The sequence below is a fragment of the Mauremys reevesii genome, linkage group 3, assembly GCF_016161935.1.
Source record: "Mauremys reevesii isolate NIE-2019 linkage group 3, ASM1616193v1, whole genome shotgun sequence".
Lineage (NCBI taxonomy): Eukaryota > Metazoa > Chordata > Testudines > Geoemydidae > Mauremys > Mauremys reevesii.
Window position 1 is genome coordinate 190,895,350 of NC_052625.1, and position 13,437 is coordinate 190,908,786.

The 13,437-nt window shown below is 41.0% G+C and overlaps 1 protein-coding gene across 4 annotated transcripts in view; it reads left to right on the forward strand.

Annotated features, from left to right (window-relative positions):
* The window catches only part of KLHL29 (kelch like family member 29), a 544,314-nt gene that overhangs the window by 385,828 nt on the left and 145,049 nt on the right, over positions 1 to 13,437 (forward strand). The window lies entirely within an intron of this gene.

A 13,437-nucleotide genomic window follows, 5' to 3' on the forward strand; every position in this document is an offset into this window, starting at 1 on the left:
TTAAGAAATCACCATGAATTGCTTTGCTTTCTTAGCATGGTTCAGCTTTATCCTTAGTCAATAGATGTCAATCCTTGTTCAAAGGCATTCTCTTGCTTCCCCTGAGCTAATGCTGGTGACAGATAAAAGGTCTGCAAGCCCTGGGTTGTGATTTGTCAGTCTGACGTTATTCAAGGCAAATGTATAATAAACAAATTTTGAAACCCAGTTCATTAAAACTCTCAACAGTCATTTGGAAGTGTGGTGGGGTTTCACAGGGCTCTCAGCTTCATAGCCTGGCCCCTGATGTTGCATGTACAAACCAAAATGTAACATAAAGAACACTTCTTTCATCTTCACAAAGAGTTTGTATCATGCAGTTTTAAAGACCTTCAGATCTTGCTATTTCTGAAAGTAAGATCCATCATCTTTTGGAATCTCTCAGTATATATTTCAGAACTCCCTTAGCAAATTGTCCTTTAAAGTGCTGGGTTAAATTTCAGTTTGGGTTAGTAACAACGCTTCTTTCTTTCTTTCTTTCTTTCTTTCTTTCTTTCTTTCTTCTTACAGGGGTCATTAGACATTATCCCTAAAGTTCAGAATAGCAGCATTGCCTTCCGAAGGCAGTGTCTGGCACCTGTCATCTTTCCTGTGCTTAACTTGGCTTTTCACTTGAACCAAGAAATAATTCTTACCATCACTTTATCTTAATTCTAAAAACTTCCCTGTAGAACAAATTCAATTTTCTTTAATGTCAGTATGGTTAAAAAAATTTCGCACAACTGAATGGTTTCATAAGAGCAATTTTTCTCTGTTAATGTTAAGAATGTTCTAAGGCTATGAAACTAAAGTACTATCTTAGACACAAACTCTTGGATACTTCAGTAGTAATTATAGGTCATTTCAAAAACTGTATACTTTATCGATTTGTCCATGGGTACGTGAAAAAAACATAGGCAAAGCGTCCACTTCAATGTGCATTCAAATACAATATTCTGCAGCCAAGATACACCCTCTAAAGGAATCTCTACATCCAGCTAACCAGATCTCTGTCCCTGATTCCCTGCTATCTGATAGGCTTTTAACACAGCCATTAGTCTAAAATACACAGACATCTCCAATGGAAAATTATAAAGAATTCCTGAGTTGAGCAGGCTTATCCATCTGAGGATGCCGCAGAAAGAAAAACATACCAAACCAGGCATTAAAAAAACACACAGATTAGCTCTGATATGCAACATGCTCTGACTAAAAGAACAAGAAATGACATCAGCATTGTTGTTTGTTAGCACCACACAGTGAGACAGGTGCATTGGGTAGAAAAAATAAAGGCACATGGTGAAATGCTGGCATCCATTCCAGTGGGGCCCATGTTGCTCTGGGTGGCATGGGTGGAGTCGTCTGCTTCATCCTCATCAGGGCCGGATTTAGGCCGATTCCCCGGAATCAGGCCCCAGGCCCGCACCTCAGAGGGCCCCGCACCTTAGGCGCCTTTTTAATTTTTTTTACTCACCCAGCGGCAGTCCGGGTCTTCGGCGGCACTTCGGCGGCAGGGGGTCCTTCACTCGCTCCGGGTCTTCGGCGGCATTTCGGTGGCGGTGGGACCTTCAGTGCCATGGAAGACCCGCAGCGAGTGAAGGACCTCCTGCCACTGAAGTGTTGCTGAAGACCTGGACCACCGCCGGGTATTTGAATCAGGTCCTGCAGTTCCTAAAGCCGGCCCTGATCCTCATAGATGCACTAACCAACTTTTTGTAGACAATACTCTAACTGAGAACCTTAGATGGCCAGGATGGGTAAGAATGGTGTCCCTAGCCTCTGTTCGTCAGAGGATGGAGATGGATGGCAGGAGAGAGATCACTTGATCATTGCCTGTTAGGTTCACTCCCTCAGGGGCACCTGGCATTGCCACTGTCGGTAGACAGATACTGGGCTAGATGGACCTTTGGTCTGACCCGGTACGGCCTTTCTTATGTTCTTATGTTCTTATAGATATTATACAGCATTGAAATATCTAAAGGAGAAAAAGATCAGATAAACGTATAGAGGTTCCTGAAGGTGTAGCATCAAGAGAAGCCGTGGCCACGTTTCCTGAATACATGGTGAAGGTTCTGGTGATGGATCGTTTTCAGATCCTTTTACAGCATGCCATTGCCTGTTCTCACCTTGGAAAAACCAGTCAGATAACACCTGAGATTTGGAATAGGCAACTATCAGAACAAGAGTTCCTCAGTCATCAGTCCTTAAAGCACAGTATGATGAGTGGAACTGGAGAAAGAAGGTCAGGTTTCTGGAGGGATTTAGTTCAGCGTGTCACCATAGCTGTGGGATGCAAGCAGGGCCGGCTTTAGGAACTGTAGGGCCCAATTCAAATACTCGGCGGTCCGGGTCTTCAGCGGCACTTCGGTGGTGGGGGATCCCTCACTCGCTCCAGGTCTTCCACCGCCAAAATGCCACCGAAGACCTGGAGCGAGCGAAGTTCCCCCCCCGCCAAAGTGCCGCCGAAGACCCGGACCACTGCCGGGTGAGTAAAAAAAATTAAAAAGGTGCCTAAGGCACAGGGCCCTCTTAGGCATGGGGCCCAATTCCGGGGATTCAGGGTAATCGGCCTAAAACCGGCCCTGGATGCAAGTGGGATCCCAGCCACTTGCACACAAACTCTGGAGCCGCCCCATGTAACACTGGACACTGAACATACTGAAAAAAACCTCTCCCTTCCACATCTACCTGCCACATCACTTACCGTTACTGAAATAAAACAGTTACCATGAAAAATTGACTCTAGAGAGTTCAGAACAGTTACAGACTTATCTTCCGCAGGTTACGTAGCTATAAATGCTTTGTGTTAGATAGACAGAAGCTATGGGCACTGAAAAACTGTTATTTATCTGAAGGAAGCCAGGTATACCCAGGCCTGATTTTCAGAAACAGATGTGTAAAAACGTATGCATAATTACAGCAGAATTGGCTTTTTGACCAAACGTTTTGGCTTACCAAACTGCATACATAGGAGTTGCTATGCTGGATCACACATGTGGTCTGTCAAGTCCAGTATCTTGTCTCCAGAAATGGCCAGTACCAGATTCTTCAAAGGAAGCTGTAAGAAACCATTCAGGAGGCAGCTGTGGGATAATCTTCTCCTAAACTCATCATGCTTTTAAAGTGGGGGTCCTCATTTGAGTGTTCCTCCAGCAGACGCTGCAGAGTTTCTGCATAAGGAGGAGGTAGACCATACCTAAATGTTGGGTGGATGGAGGTAATGGGATTTTCTGTGTGCTAGAGGTTATATTTTTTATGCTGGGTTGAAGAAAAGGTTATTCCTCCTGCTGGATTTTTTTTAAAGAATTTATGTGCTATGAAGTTTAATCACTTGCTGTTGTTGCTTTCTTCTATGACCAATCCAAATTGCATTGGGAAGTCAAGAGGTTGTTTTTCTTTAACTGGGATATATGGGCCAAATGCTGCCCTCATCTGTATTCCACTAGCTTCAGGTGTAATTGAGGGAGGAATTTGGCTCTATATCTTTTAACTGTACGAGTATAGAGAATAATGCAACTAAGCATAAAATACAGTTAATTGGAATGGTGCAGAGTAGTCTGAATTAAAAGTACTGCTTAGGGAGCAGCAGTTGCTTAGAGCTAAGTATTTGTGGAGGAATTGTCTCATCATTCTGTAGACTGGAGTAGGTTCTTGGCATGGCTTATGGCTTGATTATACTGGCTATTTTCATGACTTCAGCAAATCTGCAGATCCCTGGCTGAGAACAAAGCTCAGACTTTGCTTCCACCCCCCAACTTCATGCTAACAAATCTTCAAAACACTCTTTTAAAAATAACCCTCTATTGTGTTTAGATTCTCTTTATCTGAGGATCTCAGTCGCTTTACAAAGGGAGGTATAACTATCCCCTTTTTTTAGATGGGGCACTGAGTTGTGATGACTTGCCCAGGGTCACACAATAAATCTGTACACAGCTGGGAATAGAATCTAGGAGTTCTGATTCTCAGCACCCTTGCATAGCCATTTGTTCCCTCCCTTTTTGAAGTGTGTATATTGACAATAAATATATACAACACACAGTATTAGGGGTGTGTATGTAATGTGTGTGATATATAATCTTATTGCTAGAATTTTACTATAAATGGAATTGTAACTTGCACCCTGCAATACATTGAAACAAGTTGTAACTTTCAATATGAAGAGGGTTTATTTAGGCCCTGATCCTCCAAATACTTATGCATGTGCTTAGCTTAACGCATGTGACTGCTATGGGGCTAGGGCTTAGAAGAGTGTTACTCTAGTGTATTATGTTGTTTCACCATTTGGAATGGTGTGTGTGATCCTGTGAATTATACATTAGGACTACTACAGTGACTGTTCAGAAGTTATGTCAGTTTGGGTGAGTTTGAATTTGGAATAAAGGTTTAATCCTGATGGTAGAAGGGGCTGAAAATTGTCTAGACTTCAGAAGCATTTTCTTAAGGTTTGATACAGTAATTTATACTGGCATATGGTTTTTGGTGTGTGTTACGTTATCATGTGTTGATAGGCTTGTCCTAAAATCCAATTTAAAAAAAAAAATCCCAGCCTAGAGAGGAGGGAGTGAGGCAAAGTTTGAACTAGCCTGACTGCTAAATTACTTTTCATTCCTAGAATGGTTTCTCTATGATAGGATTAAAAGGTTGTCAATGCACGTTCATACTGCCTGCCTTGTCCTCTGGCCAAGGATAAATAGAGGCTTGGCAGTTTCCAGTACAACATATTGTTTAACCTCTACATGTACCAATATTTACACAGAAATTTAAATCAAAGCATTCATCCTTTCCTTACCGGAGAGTAACAGGAATACAAAGTGGCTAGTCATGTCCATTGCATGTCTCTGTTCCCTGGGGGGGTTACTTTTCATTATCTCTCAGCTATCTCCTTTAATGTGGGAGTTGAGTTATGAACGGCTCAGAAATTCTGGACCCATTACAGAGGTGTGCTTTGCAGAGAAGGTTCTGTGTTAGTTATTCAGTGTTAGCCTGTCTCTGACCCAATGGAATAGAACATAAAATGAAAGATTCACCATTCTATATTATACAACACAGGAATTCAGTATGACAGTGGCCACTCTACCAACTCTGCTGTTGAGGTTTTGTCCATTTCAATTTAAAAACCCCAATTTTCTATTTCCCCCAACTTTTGTTTGGAGAAGACTTTTTTTTTTTTTTTGGAAAATGTGTATAGTTAAAATAGCTTAGTAGAAAAAAAATGTTTGGTGAAAATTTTGCAGATTCAAACTATGCATTTGGTATTTAATTGCAAAATGTACCCCAGCATCTCAGGATATTTCTCTCATGTTTTCCCAGCAAAGAATAGAGTTTAAAAGTCTGAGAATGGTCCATGTAATACATGATTGTGATATGTGGTATGCTATCATGTGTTGATATACTTATCCTTAAGCCCAATTAAAAAAAAAATCCCAGCCTAGAGAGGAGGGAGTGAGGCAAAGTTTGGACTATTCTGACTGTTAAATTACTTTTTCATTCCTGGAGGGGTGGATAAGGTAGTGTTCTAACAAAATGGAGTTTTTAATAGAAAAAAATAGTTTAATAACAAATCTACATGGCTCTTAGCTAAGGCTGTAGCAGACTCATTAATCTTTAAGTGGTCTCGGTGCCACTAGAGGGGGACAGAACACCACACCCAGGAGGTATGTGGGTTACACTAGCACTTAGCAACTGGAAATGCTAGCTAACTAAGTGTCTTGTTTGGTAATCTTATATTCATAAATTCTTCAACTTTAAGGCCAAAAGGAACCATTAGACCATCTAGTTGATCTCCTGTATGTCACAGACCATTAAATGTCACCCAGTAACCCCTGTATTGAGCCCAATAACCTCTGTTTGGCTAAAGAATATCTTCCAGAAAGACATCCTATCTTAATGTGAAGACAACTGATTTTTTTTTGTGCTTTGTTGCTGTTGTTATTTATTTGTATTGCCATACTGCCAAGAAGCCTTCGTCATGGACCAGGAGCCCATTGTGCTCCCTTTGCAAACACAGAACACAAAAAGATAGTCCCTGCCTCAAAGAATTTACAAGCTGAGTATAAAACAAGAGAAAACAGATGGAGATAGACAGGCAAAGAGGGCGGGCACAAGAAAACAATGAAGCAGTGTGGATCAATATAATAGGCAATCGTTTCAGAACACCACCAGCCTGTTACCAAGCTCAAAGGATATTTTACAATTTTATAAAGTATGTACCTCAACAAGGAGAAGCTATGGTCTTTCTGATTGCAAATCTTATTCACTGGCAACACCCTACAAAATACCACATTTTCTGTATGAATAACATAGCTTTTTGTGATGATTTGAAGGTTGGGTGGAATTTTTTTTATATCATCCTTAGATTAAATTTGCAATATAGACATTGGAAGACTTTCCACATCAGATATTATAGCTTGAATGTATAGCGTGTGTGCCAAATTTACTGCTGACATAACCTTTGGTTTTAATGGATTGCACTGATTTCAGTAGAGATACACCAATTGGATTTAGCCTTCATGTATGTAATATATACACCTCTCTCTATGTGCCATAATGCCACTTCTGGTGTCAGCAGGGAAGTATGAGCTGGATCACTCTATTTATAAAAGAGAGGAGGCAGCTGGCAGGGCATATTCCCTGTGAAGGCTCCAAGACTCAAGAGCTTGCTCCCCCATGGTCCAGAATAGCCTGAATTTGGTGAGTTTTTTAGCACATTGCAGAAGACACTTGCTTGAGAGGACTTTTGGAGAAGTCTGAGATGATGAAGTGGGTAGGTGGCCAGCCGAGTTCCTGTGGATCGGATGATTTTGATACTGCTGAGATTTAATTTAACTGTATTTATTGTATCATTATTATGTTAGGGTGCCTAGATCCTAACATAATATTTTAAATATAAATAAATACATGGGGCTACCATTAAAGAGAACTCAGAAGCTACATCTGAAGCAGAATTCATCTGCTTGGCATCGTTAGTTGTAGAAAGCGTATAACACCAATTCTCTGAAACATTCTGAAGCTTTCTGTTTGCTTCCAGCTGCAGTTTAAGGTGATCTATGGAGCCCTGGATTGTTTGGGTCCTGCCTGTCTGAGAAGAGGCCATGCTTCTAATTCTAGCATATCAGTGGAGGCCAGCTGGAGCACTCTTACATAACACTCCCTATGTTTGAAACTTTAGAGGATGGTGGGATGGAATTTTGGAGTTCACCTTATCCACTGGCTGCCAGAAGGCATCTGCTGGGCTTGAGTCCATAGGGTATAGCCCATTTCTTTTCTTATGGTTTTATCTCAAGGGGAGGAGGGTCATCGTGGATACCAGTCCTTAAAGTTGACTCAGTACAAAGTCACATAGCAACCAGGGAGTGTGTGAATGGGTGTCTTTTGTAAATCGATTAATGAAATAAACCCACACGAGTGACAGGTATTACGTATCAGGAGAAGTGCTCAAATGTTTTATTTTACTGTTCTTCTAAGAACACAAGACATTTTAGTGCCTTGTGCGATATTAAATTAAAATTTAAAAAAAAGAACTTCACAGCACCTTTCCTACTCTGTATTCAACAAATTTTCCCTCATGGCTGGGCTGCTTTCAGGTTCAGCTTCTAAATTGGGTGCATTAAATAACTTGTCAGTCTAGCTTTCCTGCTGGAAATCAAAAAGTTGAAAGCTTCACACAGTGGCTGCTGAAGAACTGTGGAATGTGCAATGGCAGCTGAACTGATGAGGGGATGGGAAGGAAGGGTGGGTAGCAGGTTGTCTCAGAGTATTTGGGAAAGCAAAAAAAAAGTTACACACACTTTTTTTTTTTAGTAAAAGCATTTGGAGAGACTGTTGGTCACCTTTGATCATCCTTGTGTCAAAGGCACATTGTGAAAGTGTCACTGACTATTCAAAGGGAATTATCAGTGTAACTAATAGACGTAGGAAATCATATCCCGGGCTTTGGATAATTGAGCTTTAGGAGGAGGCTGGGCTACTTCCTGCTTGTGAACACTGATCCTCCATCTGCATTCCAGGTTCTAGATAAGGAGAATCCCTTTTTAGCTGTAAAGAACAGGGAGAAAAGGGTATTTCAAGGTGGGGGAGTGGTTAAGATAGAAAAACTAAAGAGAAATCCTCAGGTTGAGAAACACTCTCGCCTCCAGTGCAGTAAGAGGAAAATAAAAACAAAGAATTAAAAAAAATCTGCAATTGCAGTAAGTCACCTCAGGATGTGTTTTATGGGGCTTTTATTACATATATCAGGTCTACTCTGGAGCTCAAAACACATGCATCTGGTGAGATTACTTGGTAGGGCATGTACTGTAAGAACCTAAATAGAATGCAATTATTTTAAAAAGAAATTATACTCCCACTACCTTCTGTCTAGCTAATGTCCCTATCTTTCTCTTTTTAACTTTTATCGACTCTTTTATCTTATTTCTAAGATGCTTTTCTCATTCCTAGCTACCTTGCAGTCCCCTGATATGTACAAAGCCAATTTGGTACATGGCTCAGTGCTTTGCCTGTCCTTTCTGACTATTTACAGCTGGTGTATTAGGTAGGCTTTGTCTTGGGCTATCACTGCTCAGAAGAGGGGCTAAACTGCTCATTTTGCATTAGGCCTGTGTACTCCTGTGGAAATATCCAGCTATACCCCTCAGCAGAGATATCTGTGTTAAAATTAAACCAACTTTTAATCTGAAAAAAAAAATGATTACCAATGCAAGGCTATTACTTGTACCATATAATCCAATGTAAGTATGTGATATTACCTCCACCAAAGAGTCCTGGGTTGCTGATTAAAAAGTGCCGGGGGGAGTGTGTGCCTCGCAACCGCTTATCTGCCCAGTTTTCAATTTCACCTGCTACAATATTCCATTTGGACTCTTTCTGAGAATTTGCCAGCTGGAGTGAAATATTTAACTTTCAGATTGGGCTGCAGTTTTGGAGTGAGAGACCAGACACACGAGGAATTCTTTCTCTTTCCCTCATACCCTCCCATGCCCTCCCCAGAAATACCCTATCAGTGCCTTTGGCAAAATGGTGATTAGCTATAATGGAGAATGGTCAGGGAGAGATTACTGTCTTTATGAGGTGGCATTTTTCAATGTGTCTGTTTTTGGTACCTTCCAGTCACTTAGTCCTCTGTACCCACAATGCTATTTGTTTATTTTGATTTATTGTTTAAGTGTCTCTGTGCCAGGCTCCAGATGCTTTTATTTCATGTTTTAAAAACAACATGAAATGCACAATATGTATCAAATAGAATGGACTTACCCACATGGTACGTTATAATCTTTGGTTTCAGAGTAGTCTGCATCCGCAAAAAGAACAGGATACGTAGAGCTTGGCTGTAGACAATGGATCGAGTGGTGTGGTCTGGATGAAAGCTGGAGGCATGCAGGTAAGTATATCAGTCAGTAGGTTTCACCAGGTACCTTTCATCCAGACCACACCACTCGATCCATTGTCTACAGCCAAGCTCTACGATACAATCACATTTGCTCCAACCCCTCAGACAGAGACAAACACCTACAAGATCTCTATCAAGCATTCTTACAACTACAGTACCCACCTGCTGAAGTGAAGAAACAGATTGACAGAGCCACTAGGGTACCCAGAAGTCACTTACTACAGGACAGGCCCAACAAAGAAAGTAACAGAATGCCACTAGCCATCACCTTCAGCCCCCAACTAAAACCTCTCCAGCGCATCATCAAGGATCTACAACCTATCCTGAAGGATGATCCATCACTCTCACAGATCTTGGGAGACAGGCCAGTTCTTGCTTACAGACAACCCCCAAACCTGAAGCAAATACTCACCAGCAACCGCACACCACACAACAAAAACACTAACCCAGGAACCTTTCCTTGCAACAAAGCCCATTGCCAACTCTGTCCACATATCTATTCAGGAGATACCATCACAGGACCTAATCACATCAGCCACGCCATCAGGGGCTCGATCACCTGCACATTTACCAATGTGATATATGCCATCATGTGCCAGCAATGCCCCTCTGCCATGTACATTGGCCAAACCGGACAGTCTCTATGTAAAAGAAAAAATGGACACAAACCAGACGTCAAGAATTATAACATTCAAAAACCAATTGGAGAACACTTGAGTCTCCCTGGCCACTTGATTACAGACCTAAAAGTCGCAATATTACAACAACAAAAACTTCAGAACCAGACTTCAACAAGAGACTGCTGAATTGGAATTAACTTGCAAATTGGACACCATCAAACTAGGCTTGAATAAAGACTGGAAGTGGATGGGCCATTACACAAAGTAAAACTATTTCCCCATGTTTATTTCCCCCCCCCCCCTACAGTTCCTTACACCTCCTTGTCAATTGCTGGAAATGGGCCATTTTCATTACCACTACAAACAGTTCTTTTTCTCTCCTGCTGACAACAGCTCACCTTAACTGATCACTCCCCTTATAGTGTGTATGGTAACACCCACTGTTTCATGTTCTCTGTGTATATATATATCTTCCTACTGTATTTTCCACTACATGCATCCGATGAAGTGGCCTGTAGCCCACGAAAGCTTATGCTCAAATAAATTTGTTAGTCTCTAAGGTGCCACAAGTACTCCTGTTATAATCTTTGTCCACTATAACAATAAACCCATATATAACCATCCACTCACTCGCTAGATGTCCATGAAGAAAGATGCATTTTGCAGCATGTCTGGAAGGTTTACAAATCCAGGCTCTGGTGTGCCAAATGAGAGCGCAAATTCCACAGTCCAGGTCCACTCATGGAGAATGCTTTGTCAGCATCTCCATTCCCGTTTAAGCTGGAGTGCTTCCACTGTGAGGGTATCAGGTATCAGACATGGTGAAAGATGATTTCCCTGGCAAGCAAGTCCCAAACCATTGAAGGCTTTCTAACCAACACCTTAAACTGAGGCCAGCTCAGTTCACTGATCACTGATGTCGTGTACTCTCAGTCTGAAGCAAAGGCACCTGTGCGGGCAGCCCAATTCTTCACTAGGTTCATCTTCTCCATAGTATCCCAGGGTAGCCTCTAGTAGGTATATATGCAAGTCTTCCTTTGGATCGGCTTGAGAGGAAAGAGTGCCACACTGCAGACTGCATGCCTATGACCAATGCACAGGTTGTGATAAACATTTGGACATTTTCTACCATATGCCATTCCCCATATTTAGTCCTGCTTCACTAGGTCTCCAAATGTGCCCAGCAAATCTCTATAAAAAGTTTACTGCAGTATAGCTGAACTCTTAAAGGAACTTTAGGCGCAAAGATAAATCCTGAAAGGTTTAATCTGTTTGGCTCAGGTTAGCTTTTCTCTTTTCAATGCTTGCCCATTCCCTTCCAGAAGATGGAATCTCCTCCTCCAGTCCAAGAATAAGGAAAGTTAATCCCAATTGCACTTTGAAGTCAGGGGGCAGGGTGAATAACAATTCTGTTCTTAGCATCGTATCCTTAATGCTTATTGTTCTGATAATGTAATTTACCTTAGAACATTTTCTTGCATGCTTTTACACCTCCACCCTGAATTTGTAACCCTTGGTGGATACCCTCGACTGTATGATTTTAACCAGATCAACAAAGACTGCTATTGAAAGTGTATGTATTTTAATCTAAAGGAGGATTTTAAAAAAAATGGATTAGCTCCAGACACTATCCAGCTAGTGCTCAAAGATCCTTCACTCACCAGTCATGTACTTCCTTGATTATACTTCCATGGAGTTAATCTTTTCTATATTAACATGCAAATAGAAATTTCATACTGATCAGTCATTTTTCTCACTGAGCACACTCTGCGGTTCATTTGTGCCCTGAACAACATAGTACTTAGCTGAGTGTGTGCAATATTAACAAAGGGGGGGGGAAAGAAACTGACTATTATCTGTGATCTTCAATGACAGCAGCTGTCCCTGCTGTTACTATGGTAGCCTGTTCCTATGCATAGATGCACCTGTGAGAGTCCTTTTTCTGTGGTCTGCTGGCTTTTAGTGTTCCCCTAATACTTTGTCTTGACCATTCTGAGTTTGGACACCACTCTGGACACATATATAAGTGTGTGTGTGTATATAATATTTTTCCACCCTCCCAAAGACAGGAAGCAAACATGTTGACGACCACTCCTTGGAAATAGGAGGAAACAGTTGAGGGAAGTGTCATTTCTTCTCCAACCCCCATCTGAAAATTGGAAGACAAACTGCCTTGGGTAAGGGGAGAGGGAACCAGCTCCAAGCCCTCAAATCAGGCTTTTCTCAGAAGCACTTCACAGCCTACCATCTAGCAGCAAGGAAGAGAACTGTTTTCATGGTAGAACTGAAGAGGTTAGATGCAGCCTATAAAAAAATTATATGTACATATACTGAAAAAAATAGGTTGGCTCTTATCTGTCACAGTCACTTTTCTGGTATTGCGTTTTTACAGGAAGCAGTAGTATCTGCCTTTCTCTCTCCTGTATGAGGGCATTGGGCATAGAGTATTATTATACAAAAAGAAGTGGAGTTCTTGCTATTGTTTTCTTTCCTCGAGTCTAGACAGAACAGTGTCAAGTTTTTTCCCACTAACGGACAGTCCCCATGGTTTTAGACAGTTCATGTGCAAAATCCCTTCAGGTGTTTTATGATGCACAAGGCTATAGCCGTAAAATGGATCTATCTAGAAGGAGTATTTCTATTAATTGACCCATAAGCACTTCCTTATTTTATTATTGCTTAATTATCTGCAGACTGTTGCTGCAAAATGGCATGTGTAATTGATGCTTGTGGGTTAGCTTGTGTGTACATATTATGTAAAGGAAATAAATTTTGTTTTAGTAAATTCTGTATTACTGATGATACAAAGTGACTTTATTTTAGCATGTCTCCTCTAAATGTGCTTTTGATTTTTGGAGTGTTAGTGATGATATTATTACGTACATTGCTGTTAGCTATTGACTGAATGATTGCTGTTGTATTCTGAATGTGCTGATGCTGAAAATCTGCGATATAAATAAACTTCCTCTGGTAGCATCATTATAATAGCACAAGCAGCAGAAATTTATGGAAAGAACAGATTAAATGCTTAGACTTAAATTCTTCAGTGTGCAAGTCAGCTTAAACTGCTGTGTCTGAATTTTGGCTTGCTGAATCAGGTGGAAAAAATCAAAACTGACACATCGCTTGTCTGTGCATTTTTACTATGATATATTATGTTACTAAAAGAAAAAGCTCAAAAGCTACCATTGATAATCCTGGCAAAATTTGGAACATAAATTATTAAAATCTGTAGTTTATTTTCAGAATGGCCTGGGACTCGGTGCATATATCACAGCAAGGAAATGTGACATCAGTATGTAGTTATGCATTGTGACGTGGGACATTTTTATGTAATAATTTTATGTAATAAAGGAGCTCTTTTCAACCTCTGGTTCTCAGACCCCTGCCCCTGGTGGTGCACAGACTATGTCT